The sequence below is a fragment of the Octopus sinensis genome, linkage group LG17 (genome assembly GCF_006345805.1).
Source record: "Octopus sinensis linkage group LG17, ASM634580v1, whole genome shotgun sequence".
In the NCBI taxonomy this organism is placed as follows: Eukaryota; Metazoa; Mollusca; class Cephalopoda; order Octopoda; family Octopodidae; genus Octopus; species Octopus sinensis.
The window spans coordinates 24,761,431-24,773,347 of NC_043013.1; positions in this window are offsets into that span (position 1 = coordinate 24,761,431).

Genomic DNA, 11,917 nt, shown 5'->3' on the forward strand with positions numbered 1-11,917 from the left:
AAATGGTTCCTTCTTTCATGAAGAAGTATCCATAACCATCATCTGTATAAAGTTAAGTAATTGTGAACATTGAAATTAGAATTTAGAGAAACAGGCAAAATTTCTAAGCAAAATGTGCAATAACTTTGAAAAATACTAATTCTGTTCTTTTTTTTTTTTCACCCGTCTCTTTAGACTTGCATCCGACTCAGCATTGGTTCCATCAGTGTTGATGAAATAGCACCAGAAATAAAGCAACTTCTGCTGGAGTCTGCAGATATCAACAAAAATCCAGCCACCAAGTTTTCTCGACAATTCAACAATGGCACATCCTTCTTTCGACTTTCTAATGGTTGGTGAATTCACTTTAATACATTTATAATGCACATCTACACATATGAGTACACATCTTCGTATATAACATATGTTTATGCACATGAGCTGAGCTCATTAGATATAGATGGTAAATCTCTCTCGAAAGGTGCAAGAATGGTTGTACGGTAAAAAACTTGCTTCCCAACCACATGGTTCCGGATTCAGTCCCACTGTGTGACACCTTAGGCAAGTACCTTCTACTATAACCTGTGGCCAACCAAAGCTGGAAACTGAAAGAAGCCCATTGTATATATGTATATGTATGTGTGTGTGTCTGTATTTGTCCTGCACCACCAGTGTTGGTGTGCTTACATCCCAATAACTTAGTGTTTTGGCAAAAGAGACAGAGAGAATAAATGCTAGGCTTAAAGAAAGAGATAAGTCCTATGGTTGATTTGTTCGACTAAAACCCTTCAAGGTGGTGCCCAGTATGGCTGCAGTCAAATGATTGAAAGAAGTAAAAGAATAAACCATACCTCACTATCTTAAGCATTGAATAATGAACCTACACATTACATTATGTCTGATAAAAAGACAGGATGGTCATTACTTGATTGTCTTTGATCATGGATCTGGTTGATCAGGGCCAACATGAAATTAAGCAAATTTTAGGCACATGTATTAGATGTCTACATAGGCATAAAAATACAGAAAACTCTATGAGACACAATGGCAAAAGAATGATGCTACTTACCACATAATCATCATCATCATTTAACATCCATTGCCCATGCTGGCATGGGTTGGACGGTTCAACTGGGAAGCCAGGAGGCTGCACCAGGCTCCAGTCTGATCTGGCAGTGTTTCTACAGCTTGATGCCCTTCCTAATGCCAACCACTCCGTGGGTGTAGAGGGTGCCTTTTTACGTGCCACCGGCACAGGTGCCATGGGAGGCTGGCAACAGCCATGATCGGTTGGTGCTTTTTACGTGCCACCAACACTGAAGCCAGTCAAAGTAGCGCTGGCATTGGCCACATACGAATGACGCTTTTTACGTGCCACTGGCACAGTCTCATTGTTTAACATCCACTTTCCATGTTGGCATGGGTTGGACGGTTTGACTGAGGACTAGTGAGCCAGAAGGCTGCACTAGGCTCCAATCTGATCTACAAAGTTTCTACAGGTGGAATCCCTTCCTAATGCCAACCTCTCTGTAGTGGGTGCTTTTACATGCCACCAGCACGAGGGCCAGTCAGGCAGTTCTGGCAACGACCACGCTCAAAAGGTGTTTTTTACGTGCTACCTGCACAGGAGCCAATCAGCAGCCCTGGCAATGATCATGCTCAGATGGTGCTTTTAACGTTCCACTGGCATGAGTTGCAATCAAGCGGTACTGTCATCAGCCACATAGCTATATATATATATTTATATATATATATATGTATATATACATGTATATATATCATCATCATCGTTTAACGTCTGTTTTCCATGCTGGCATGGGTTGGACTGTTTGACTGGGGACTGGCAAGCAAGGAGGCCGCACCAAGCTCCAATCTTATCTGGCAGTGTTTCTACAGCTGGATGCCCTTCCTAATGTCAACCACTCTGAGAATGTAGTAGATGCTTTTTACGTGCCACCAGCATGAGAGCCAGTCAGGCGGCACTGGCATCGGCCACGTTTGGATGGTGCTTTTTTACATACTACCAGCACAGGAGCCTGTCAGGGCAGGGAGGCTGGCATTGACCATGTTCAGATGGTGCTTTTTACGTGGCACCAGCATGGGGAGCCAATCAGGTGGCACTGTCAACAACCCACACATGCATGGTGCTTATTGTGTTCCACCAGCATGGGAACCAGTCAAATGGCACTGGCATCATCCACAATGGCTATGATCCTACTTTACTTGCTGAGTCTTCTCAATCACAGCACATCTCCAGAGGTCTCTGTCTTTCGTCATTGCCTCTATGAGGCCCAACATTCAAAGGTCATGCTTCACCACCTCATCCCATGTCTTCTTGGGTTTCCATGTACCACACGTTCCTTCCAATGTTAGGGAGTGACACTTCTTCACACAGGTCTCCTCATCCATACACAGCACATGTCCATACCAATGCTGTCGTCTCTCTTGCACACCACATCTGCTCTCAGGCTGCTTACACTCTCTTGTGTGTGCACACTGACATTACACATCCAGTGAATCATACTAGTTTAATTTCTTTCAAGCCTATGCATGTCTTCAGTAGTCATGGCCCATGTTTCACTGCTGTTTAGCATGGCAGTTCACACACATGCATCATACAATCTACCTTTCACTCTGAGAGCCCTTTTTCACCAGTAAAGGTAGAAGCTTTCTGAACTTTGCCCAGGCTATTCTTATTCTAGTGGCAATGGTCTCCGAGTTCACCGCCCCTACAATAATCCTTCAACTAGTGCTGGTGTTACATTCCAAAACTCCCCACAATAAGTGAAAATTCGCATTACTTAGAAATGCAAAGCAGCATCATGGAGGAAACGATATAAGCTTAAACAATAAACTGCAATAAGTGGACCATGATATGATGAGGGATTACTTTACAGCATATTGTTTTTATTTTTATATCTAGGCTATTATCCTACAAGTCTGATAAATAATGAATAAATTTCCTTATTTTGTGTACTACAGCAAGTCTTGGTAGCCTGACAGGTGTTGGTAATTTGACTCTGTCCCCTGCTCAAGACCAACTCATTTCTGTAATGGAGCAACTGTTTAGTTTGTGTGTCCAAGGCAAGGAATGCTGTCGGAGAGTTTTGATTGCGAAAAAAATAGCTCTGGTAAGTATCTAATGCTGGTTTCTTGTGGCTTAAAGTGGTTCATCTAAACATTTGCAGGCATTATTTTCTCTCTATTTTCTCTGCTACATCAAAACTTGTTTTTGTTCCTGTGAATATTGGGCAGAAAAAAATTATTTTTTTCTACTCTCCCTCTCATCCACATACACAATTATTAAAAATGTAAAGTTTGAAATAAGGAAAATTAGAATCAATTCCTATGTCACCATTAGATAAATCTATAGTTTCTGTTAATGAGTCTAATACAAATGTTATCTCTTTTTTATAGATTTTAGAAAAGAAATATGAGTTTGTGATCACATCAGATGAGTTTACAATTCTTGAAATGTTACTGAAAGTCAATAACAATGCCCGTTTTCAATTAGCTAAGGAATTTCTTGCAACAAGCACAGTCACAGACAATCAGGTAAGTGAATCCTTTGCGCTTTCTCTTTACATTTTACTCTGCTTGAGAAAATTTGTCCATCTATGAAAGCATGAAAAAACTGATGTTATAATGGAGTGTAGATGTGTATATACAGATTAGATCCCCTTGCCAAATATGTCCATGTCAAGTCTACAATTGCTGATTTCCCTATCATTCATTCCTTTATCTACCATTTTATTCAGCTGTTGGAAGATCTCTAGAGGTGGTAGATATTTTCTGTTGCCTTGGTTATCTAATTAGCAGTAGTATAGTTGCTAGAATAAGAACAGGATAGAGAAACTTCAGAATTTTTTATTACCAATCTCTGTTGGTAATAAAAGATTTTTCTGTAAATACAAAAGGCAGCTACTTGTGTACAAACAGCAATGTCTCATGGTAGTGGGAAATGAACTCTGAATGCAGAGGACGTGTGAAAACTGAAAAAAGAATAAAGCTATCATGTTCTAGTGGATATGCAACATTAGCGTGCATATACCGCAAAATACAATTCTGTTGAGAGAAAAAGTGGGCATAAGAGGAATCAGGTGTAATGTGTAAGCAAACAAAAAATCTATGCTGGTATCGTCATTTGATGCATGTAGATGAGGAATTATGGATGGAACCTGTGGAAGAGAGAGAGAGAGAGCCAGAAAGACATGGGACAAAGTAGTGAAGACTGACCTAAGGATGTTTAGTCTCACAGATGAGATAACAGAGTACTGAGATGATTGTCAACTCTTTGTTCTCAAGAAGACCTGTCCATCACAGCAAAACTGAAGCCCTAAAAGTATTATGTTTATGTTTCTGCACACATCTCTTATCTCTGTCAAACTTTCTCCACCCTCTCATTTTTCCATCACTCTTTACTCCTCTTTACTTCTCTACCATCCAGCTGGTGTAATTATAGGAGAGCAGAACTACACATGTTTCATCTCCTTTTGTGTTACTAGTTATCTCTCTCTCTCTCTCTCTATATATATATATATATATATATATATATATATCTATCATGGCTCAGTGGTTAGAGCGTCGAGCTTACGATCGTGAGGTTGTGAGCTCGAATCCCGGACCGGGCTGCGTGTTGTGTTCTTGAGCAAGACACTTTATTTTCACGTTGCTCCAGTTCACTCAGCTGTAGAAATGAGTTGCGACGTCACAGGTGCCAAGCTGTATCGACCTTTGTGTTTCCCTTGGATAACACTGGTGGCGTGGAGAGGGGAGGCCGGTATGCATGGGCGACTACTGGTCTTCCATAAAACAACCTTGCCCAGACTTGTGCCTCAGAGGGTAACTCTCTAGGTGCAAACCCATGGTCACTCATGACCGAAGGGGATCTTTACCCTTTATCTATCTATCTTGCTTTCCTTCTCTCACTCTCTCACCACTGTCTTTTTACCTTCCAGCCTTCATTCTCAATATTATCATCTTTTCTCAGTTTGTTTTCAACTGATCATCTTTTCTGTGCTATCAATTATCTCTCCCTTTCCCCTGACCTACATCATATGATGGCCATATTTCAGTCTTAATACCCTCTCATATCTGCCATTGACTGTCTCACCCCACACATGCCTTTGTCATTCACTTTATTCGCTCCTCTGTGCTGCTCACCTCCAATTCTCTCTCTCTCTCTCAATCACTCTCCATCCACAGTCCTCCTTTGCCCATTTACCTTACACATCATCTTATTTTTTATCTGCCTTCAGTCTTATTATGTTGCTATTCTACAATATTTCTCTAGTTTCACTTATCTCCTCCTTCACCTCCTCTAGCAATTCACTGTTTCCTTCTAACCCCATCAAGCCTGTTATTCTCCTCCCTCACACTCATACAAACTTACCCAGCCACCCTTCTTGGCCCTTTGTTCCCATTCTCTTTTTTCTTTACCTTATTGTACCTTGACAGTATGCACTTACACCTCATTACCACTCTCTTTATCTCTCTTTCCAGTTACTCTTATCCATACTAGTATAATCAGGGTAGCCATTTAATCGCCTCTGTAGCAAGACACCTATTACTATTTCTCTTTCATATTTTAATCTCTTAACAACTGGTATAAAGCCACCTCTCTCTCTACAACCAGCACCCCTCAGTTGAGGGGGTCATTTTTGTTTTGCAAATTACTTCACAACCTCACTCATGTTGTTGCCGTGAAGAAAGCATCCATAACACTTTGCAAAGTGGTAGGCGTTAGGATGAACATCCGTCTGTAGAGACCATGCCAAAGCAGACATTGGTGCTCAGTACTGTCCTCTGGTTTGTTTGACCCTGTCAAACTGACCAGCAATGTCAATGTTAGATGTTGATTATGACAATTCATTACTATTCCTTCCCTCCTGACTTCTATTGATATCCATCCCTCATTGTTTAGAATTGCTAATCAAAATCATCATCATCTTTTAAAATCCATGTTTCATGTTTGCATGGGTTGATAGTTTGATAAGAACAGAGAGGTCTAATAATGATAATAATGAAATTATTGTATACAGTGCTTAGGTGCACCACAACTTGTCAAAAGTGCGTATAAAGCATTTGCAGTAATGTACAAATGTCTGGGAACTGAACAGTGTATGATTCAGATACATGCTTGTGTGTGTATGGAGGGGTGAAAATCAGGTGTAGTGTTGGCGAATCTCAGGAAGCATGGAAGTTTTGAAGGATGCAGTGCTCCGACAACTAACAACTGATGCCGGCAGTTTGTTCCATACTTCAGTAACTCTTAGCATGAAAAAATGTTTCCGAAAGTCATGGGAGCTGTGCTGTTTTCTGACTTTGTAAACATGTCCACAGGTGTTAGACAGGTGGAGTTTGAAAAGATGCCAGGGAAGTAAGGTGTTCAGAATATGGCAAATGCCTGATGAAGGGTATTCTCTTTGTTGCACATCATTGAACGGCTTCCAGATGATTAATATCCTGAGCAAGATAGGGGTTCCAGACTGGTGATGCAAATTCCAGGTGAGGTCGCACCATAGCTATGTAAAGCTGCAGTTAGATGATTTAGTGAGTGATGCCATGTCAATTTTTGCAATGTGTTTTGTCCAACGCAAATCGCTGTCGACAATAATGCCCAGGTCACGTTCACAAGAAGACTTTTTGAGATTAGTGTTGTGGAGGGAGTAAGTAGACGCTGGGTTTTTCCTCTCAAAATGCATGGTGGTACATTTGTCCACAGCCAGCTTGAGTAAGTACTGCATCATGCTCCAATGTCTACTTTGTATGGTTTTTATGGACAGAGACTTTACAGCATGTATTTTTTTTTTTCTTTGCATCATCACAAGTGAGCTTGGCTGACGAAGAGCCTCTTCAACTGTGTGGTGCATCAATAAAGAAGGTGATAGTTCTAGGCTAGGAAATGTCAAAGTGTGAAAGAAGGACCAAAACAAAACAAAACACACACACCAGGCTTTGGTCAGTCTGGGGCTAGAATAAAAAAAAACATTTGCATAAGGTACCATACATTATATTGAACCTAGAACCATGTAGTTGGGAAGAAAAATTCTCAGCTATACAGCCATATCTGCATCAATAGTCACATCTGCATCCTTTCTTTCAGTCTTTCCAGTCCTATCTCGTAGATCATTTGCATCACAGAACTCCAGATGATTTAATCCCTCCTAATGTGCACTGGACAAGCCCTTGTAATGTTGATCAGCATGTCCATTAAAATTGTCAGTGGCAAATAAAAAATAATGAGGTCACTACCATTCATCTTGAAGCTAGTCAGCAGAAGAGCTTATAAAAGTGGTCCTTCTGTTTATCATCTAACCCAGGCAGTGGTAATCAAAAATAAAAGTTGCTACTGTGTTTTCCAAGATTTGCTAAATCTTAGTTATTTTATTCTACACTCTGACTGCCTCATTTACATTATTTATCCTTTTCTCTGCTAACAATTTTCCCACTCCACCTATCCTGCTACCCAGCTGGGATAACTGTGATCCTCAGAAGATTTTGTTGATAATGGTTAAAGGACTGAATTGTATCCCTTCAACTCTTAATTTTGTGTTAAATGAAAAACAATACTTTCAGATGTGGAGGAAGAGAAATCTTTATATTATTTCTATAACAATTGTTTAACACTCCAAACTGTTCATTCCCCTTGTAGTGACCCTATAGCGGTGCGCGCTCGCGCACCGTCCATTTGTATTTCGCGCGTGTTGGTGCCTTTACCAAGGCACAGAAAGGAAGGGCCCTCTCGCGCATGCGCGAACCACCGGAAGCACAACCCTGGCCAAGGCAGGGGGATCATAGAACGTTTGACCGCTAGCAGCAGCAGCGGCGACTTGGGACAGCAGCGACCTAAGGAGCAGGACGTTAATATTTTTCTCTCCGTTCGAACTGATTCTAGCAGTCCTTACCAAAAGGCCTTTAACCAAAATCGTTGCAGACCAACATCGTCTCCATTGTTCGACGCCATCTTGAATCCGTTCTGTTTTTGCGGCTGAATATTGTAAATATTACAATCGATTAACTTTCAGCCTTGCGCGCCCAGAACCAAGGACATCAGATAACACACTTATTGTTATTGTTACCAAGAAAGAGAATAAAGTAGTAAATATATATTTTACGTCTGCGTCTTGTTGTTTCTGACTGGTAGAATGCTGGATTAATAAAGCAACGGCTAGTGAGTGATTGCTTTCTTGTACCCCGAAAGTACAAGACAAGATATTCACTCACACTAACTAAGATCGTTACAGTGGTGACCCTCCGACGTGATTCTGGTCTAAAACCAGAGATCACTTATCAACAAAAAAAAATCCAGTTTTTCTGTGAAGTCGGAACACGATTTAACTCTACGCATTCATCTTTCGACGATTTGTTTCCGGCCACTACAAACAGTTGTAGAAGGAGCCTCTTTCTTATTCTACAGCCATGATGACGAACGCCATCAATTCATCGATGCTTTTTCTCTGCCTTCGTCATCACCATCGTTGTCTTTCTACTTCACGTCGTCGCTATCTTCGTCGCCATCATCACTAAGAACGATGTTGTCTCAAGTCCACTACAGTCGCCACCACCACCGTCGCCTTTCAACACCGTCGACCTCCACCAAGATGTACATAGCAACTCGCAGAAGTTTGGTCCACTTGCCGTTTGTGCATTAGCACACCAAGAATTCACAGCCCAGCACTATCTACGAGATTTCTTCTGTTCCAGTTAACCTGTCACAGCATTGAAGCCACAACCGCTACACGATATGTGTTCAATCGGCATCTGCATTTGTGATCTCAACATTCTGTTACAGAACGAACTGCTATTGTGCATCAGGCTATTACAGACTGGTAAATTAACTCTTGTCTGAAATAGCACATGAGAGACATTTTTTCTATGCGCTGTTTTTATATTTTGCTCGCATTCACCTTGTATGTATTTCTGTCGCACACACGTACACACACATAAATGCTCTCTCTCACATACATACGTCACACATGCTTTTCTCGCTTGTTTTTTTTCCATGGAATTTGCCTTTTGTGGACACCCCTCATTTCTATAGACCCTAGGTCGGTCACGTATATACATAGAGAGGGTTGTTTGTCCATTATAACGCGCCAGCATGCATACCTTTGTTCCTATACGAACGAAGCATATAATCGCTCAAACACTGGCATATTCTTGCTGTTTTTGGTCTGGCAAGCACTATTGCATTTCATGCACCTTGCTTCGCACGTGTATTGCTTGTTTTTGCAACACGTTTGCGTTGGCTTAGTTCTTTTCCCGACTCATAGGACGTCGGAGTTCACATGCGCTGCGCCATGTTAGGCGTAATTTTTTTCCCTGTTAGACCACTGTTGGTCACGTAATTAACAGAAAATTATCTGTGTCGCGCATCACACCAGCATGTTTGCACCTTTGCCTTTTTGTGTATACTAGCGAGCTTCTGTATTCCATTTCCTCTCCTGCAGCAATTGATTTAAACTGCTATTTCGCAGGATCAACTACCTTTAGAGGAAGTTGGATTTAATTTCGTTTAGGTTCATTAACTGTGAGTTTTGCTTTCCCTCCGCTCCTTTCAGCGGAAGGGTTTATACTTTGTGACGTATACACTTTCATGCATGCACTCTTGATTTTTCTCATTGAGTATTTTTTCTCTTTTTCCTTTAGTAAATTTCTTGTGTATGTTATAAATTTTGCCATTATATTATTGTGTGCTATTTGGTTATCTGGGTCCACCTTGAGTTTTGCAGTCACTACAATAAGTTTCCTTTCGTGCGTACGCACTGGAGGGGAGCTGTAGTGACCCTATAGCGGTGCGCGCTCGCACACCGTCCATTTGTATTTCGCGCGTGTTGGTGCCTTTACAAGGCACAGAAAGGAAGGGCCCTCTCGCGCATGCGCGAACCACTGAAGCACGACCCTGGCCAAGGCAGGGGGATCGTAGAACGTTTGACCGCTAGCAGCAGCAGCGGCGACTTGGACAGCAGCGACCTAAGGAGCAGGACGTTAATATTTTTCTCTCCGTTCGAACTGATTCTAGCAGTCCTTACCAAAAGGCCTTTAACCAAAATTGTTGCAGACCAACATCGTCTCCATTGTTCGACGCCATCTTGAATCCGTTCTGTTTTTGCGGCTGAATATTGTAAATATTACAATCGATTAACTTTCAGCCTTGCGCACCCAGAACCAAGGACATCAGATAACACACTTATTGTTATTGTTACCAAGAAAGAGAATAAAGTAGTAAATATATATTTTACGTCTGCGTCTTGTTGTTTCTGACTGGTAGAATTCTGGATTAATAAAGCAACGGCTAGTGAGTGATTGCTTTCTTGTACCCCGAAAGTACAAGACAAGATATTCACACATCACTCGAAGTTCGTTACACCCTTGAGCTGATTTGGGATGATTGTCTTCCCTTAAAGGAGTAGTTGTCAGTCTAACTATTAACAGTTTTGATTGATGAAAAATGTTTTACAAACTATCTTAATTACATTCTATTTCAGCTTGCTGGGTTCCTGTCTGATGCTATAATAAAATCTCTGAAAGTGTGTGCTCCAGAATTGAGAAGTCCAAGTAAGTATTTTTTTTTTATAAGTATAGAATCATTGTTTTGTATTAGCTTGTTCCAAAACTAATAGAATTTCATATTTCCTGTTGGCCTTGGAATACAAATTATGTTAATGTAACTAATAACACAGCATTGCTAATTTTTGTTTGTTATACCATCATCCGTGATGGTAGGTAATAGTAATCTACTGTTCTACAATTGTGATGATGGTAATAGTAATGGTGTGAGAGTTTAAAAGCAAGAGACCACCTCACTGAGAGTGGATCTTTACTTGTATTCCTCACTGGGGAAGGGGGCCATTTGATTAGTTCGACCCCAGTATGCAACTGATACTTAATTTATCGACCCTGAAAGGATGAAAGGCAGAGTTGACCTTGGCAGAATTTGAACTCAGAATGTAAAGACAGACAAAATACTGCTAAGCATTTCACCCGGCATGCTAATGTTTCTGCCAGCTTGCTGCCTTACCTGTAAACTGATATTATTGAAGCTCTCATGAAGTAACAGATTTCTTATTTTTTACATGATTATACATCTCCGACATATTTTTTACCAATTGTTATTGCACACCAGTATTAAAATTATCCAATCTTTCACTAATGTTCTTAATATTCAAACCAGTGATTTATTATTGACATAATTTTTTACCAGTATTAAAAACTATTTTTAAACTATAAAATATCATATATAAGTTATTTAAATATATTACAAGCTTCTCTTGCGTATAAGAAATGCTTTGAATTGGTAATAAACTCTATCTCCCCCCGGACTCATATATCAATCCCCATAACAGCTACTTGAATCATTAAACTTCCTTGCATTATACACTTCAGAAACTACCCATAAATTACCCATACATCAAAGTTTGCTTTACCTTTTATCTTTTTGGGGTTTGATATGACAAAGTACCAATCCAAGGAATTGGTTAGCAGAAGTGTCAGAGTATAGAACAAGATTGCTTGTAGCATTTGTTCTTTGCACCCTGAGTTCTTAGGAGGTGTACTTAATCTATTGCTACTTGGTTCTTAGATGTCTTTAATGAAGTTCACTTTATTGCAAACCTTCATGCCACTTCTTCATAACAGTCTTTGAAGAATAAAATTACCATAAATGTACTCTTTCCTCCTAATCAATAGAAAAGAAAGTCAATCACCAATATATATATATACCTCAGTTGGCAAAAATGTAACAGTCACTCATATATACATCAGTCCCCATACATACTACACTCACACTCGTATTAATATATTACCTATATTTATTACTTATAGCCTCAATTCCCTTTAGGCCTAATTATTTTACATCCTCCTGTATAAGAACACATTGAACAATATCTAGAAGGGATATTACATAATCCCATCTAGAAATTGTTCTTTAAAATAA